Below are 3207 nucleotides of genomic sequence, written 5' to 3'. Positions count from 1 at the left end.
TTAACGCAGCGAAATTAATAGGCTCGCAGTCACACTTTTCCCGTATTCATTAACCATATTAGCGACGACGCTATATACACCCTGTAGCGTATCTGACGGATATAAATTCACGCTTTCCGATTTGATCTCTCCTGAGAGCGGCGTAATGTTGCAACCCGTTGCAATTACCGTTTTGAATCGGTAATCTGCAGATATAGTTCTCCTATGTTCGGAGACTGCAAGGCGCTGCATATTTTTTTGCATGCCGCCAGAATCTGCCATGGTTCGTCGGACTTAGTCCACCACATTTCTCTCATCAAGGGATTTCTCGCGCTATCTACAATCCAATATCTCACGAATTTTAACTATTCGTATATTGATTCTCTCTTCTCATACCGGTCAAATTTATCACGTGAATTTTCAACCAGTCCAAAACCTTTGGATCTAGAGGCTTTTTTTGAGTGAACATGAGAATCGAGCAACTCAAATCTGAAGCGAGATGGGTCAGGTGAGATGGAATAAGCTCTGCCTCTAAAATCTGGATTGTGCGGCAACCAGAATACCTTATTTCTAAAATGATTAACGAGGGATAATTTATAGAGACAATCGCATCAAAGCAAGTACATTTCATTCTTCTCGTACCTGAGTTGAAACGCCAATTTCATTATCTTACTTTTATCCATGTCACTTGATGAGATTAATTCGGACAAAGACGGGAATGACAAGGGTAGTTGAGGTACGTCCACTATTTCCTTCTTCTCGGAAAATCTGAATCAGAATATCTAACATGGGCACGTTGATTCTTCATGAAACAGAATCGAGTTAATTCAAACAATCGAACACAGGATATAATTGTTTCATCAGTGTATTTCTTATCATATACGGATCACAAATGAAGCTTGTCTTGAAAAGTAGATAGCCACCGGTCTATAACAATCCAGGGACGCGATGGCGAGTACGTTGGCAAAAGAATCGCTTCAAAAGTCAATATTTCTGGATGCGGATCTTTGTACAATCCATGTAAATAAGAATGTGGTTCAATCTTTTCTGTCAAGAAATGACTAGTCTGTGTTCTAAAGAGTACATAAAATGTAAGTATTTGCCGCTCGAACGCGTCAGGTTTACATGAGAAATCTTCACGTCGTTCTGGATGATTTTGTACAGAAACTCGCCGACGTTCAGCAGAACGCTACGAGGTCACTCTAGCACTAACATTTCGAAGCAAATGCCATTTAGCACGCCCATTACTATTGGCAACGAGCTTTTTCCGTATGTACCATTGCAAATATTTTTCATAAATTTGAATAGAGTTTTCTATGACACCGGCTTCTTTCGCTGAAACTAAAACATAAAGTTTATTAGATAAGCTTGACAATACAATATTTAAGAATTTATTAAACTTAAAAAGTATTTAAAGTTACGTTCCTTACGAAACGTAAGTAACTGAGAAAATTTTACTCGGATGGCCATCCCGAAACTCTTTTAAGCCTTTCCGATTGGTTCGAATCAGCCATCGAGTAAAATTTCCCTCGGTTACTTACATTTTGGAACGTAACCTAAACGTATATAATTTTTCTCACAATTTCTTTCCAAATAATTAATCTTATGCATATAAAATCATTTTATTAATTACATTATTATTAATTACAAAACTGTAAGAGAATTAAACACACACAGAATTAATTTAAGAACATTGAGAATAAATAAATATAATAGCAACTAATGGAAATATAACACTGGATTAAAAAAATTAACGATACGAATAATCTTAAGAAAAATTGAAATTTCTAAAATAAATAATAGACTAATAAAAATATATCAACAATAAGTAAAAAACAACTCTTAAGAACCTTTAATGAAACTCAGTAATTAGATCGTAGTTTTTTTTTTAATCTTTTAATATCTATCTAAAGTCAATCACAAAATCAAATAAAGAATTATATAATAATAAGTTTATTTAAAAATTAATATTTTGCAAAACTAAATTAAAATTATATTTAAGGCATTAATTTAATAGAGTCACTCTCTCTCTCTATCTCTCTCTCTCTCATGATTCTAATCTTTTGTTTAAAAAAAAATAGTAAGCAAAATTTAACTTACAGTTTAAACCAATTTTTTTGTAGAATCAACTTTGATATTTTGAATAAAGTTCCGAATAGCTGTTACCTCCAATTGGATTGAAATTTTGCACAGACCTTTTCCTTAACGATATAAGAAAATGTACCTAGGGATTTTTGACGCATCGGCACCGTTCCGCCCTCATCTCCTCCCAAAGTTAAAAAATGTTTTACCCTGTATCTCCGAAAATATCGATTTCAGAGAAAAAAGTTTCAAAGAAAAGTTCAAGCTCTTGAAAAGATCTACGAAAAAGGTTATATACATTTTTTTCGTAAGATCATTATTTTGGCTATTATGTTAGAAAATAGTAATTTTAACTATAGTGGGCTAGTCTTTTTTTTTAACAAACCAAAACCAATATGGTAAATATGCATAAAAGGTCAGACCTCGCCGATTTTATCGTCACTTCAATGTTATAGAGGAAGTTGTCCTGAGTAATTCCCCGCAAAAAATAAGTAAGAGACGGCATTAATTTAAAAGATATAACAAGTTAAAGTTTGACAATTTTAATGCTTCTTTTAGGCATTATAGATTATTATTAACAACATTATATATGTATATGAAGTTTGTTTACATCCTACTGATCTATTTAACATTTTCTATAGTACATGCGCAGACGCAATGAGTTTCGCCCCCCTCCCCCCAACCCATGTCTGAGATATGGAATACACACACACGCTCGCGCGCGGGGGGTGCAAGGGGGCCTTCGGCCCCCCCTCCCGCACCACCCCACCGGTAGGCAAGGTGGACCTCGCTTTTCCACAATAGACACATGCTGTAAGTTGTAAAGCGAAGTCCACTTTACCTACTGGCGGGGTGGTGCGGCAGGGGGGGGGGGGCGAAGGCCCCCTTGCACCCCCCGCGTATGTGTACGCACGCGCGCGCGCATTATTTTCTAATTTAATACCCAAAATAACGAGTTTAGGAAAAAAATGTATATAACCTTTCTCGTAGATCTTTTCAAGAGCTTCAACTTCCATTGGAAACTTTTTTCTCTAAAATCGATATTTTCGAAGATACAGAGTAAAATATTTTTTACCTTTGAGGAGAGGTGGGGACGGAACGGTGCCGATGCGCCAAAAATCCCTTGGACGATTTTCTTATATCATT

At 35.8% G+C, this 3207-nt stretch overlaps 1 pseudogene; it reads right to left on the bottom strand.

Moving 5' to 3' along the window:
• On the bottom strand, positions 1–2748 carry LOC145960083 (DNA-directed RNA polymerase, mitochondrial-like; annotated as a pseudogene).
• Between the last annotated feature and the right edge of the window lie 459 nt (positions 2749–3207).

This window comes from Camponotus vicinus, unplaced genomic scaffold (genome assembly GCF_025532165.1).
Source record: "Camponotus vicinus isolate PSW18456_S1 unplaced genomic scaffold, iyCamVici1.0 SCAF_10, whole genome shotgun sequence".
Lineage (NCBI taxonomy): Eukaryota > Metazoa > Arthropoda > Insecta > Hymenoptera > Formicidae > Camponotus > Camponotus vicinus.
This window is presented reverse-complemented; position numbering and strand designations above follow the sequence as displayed.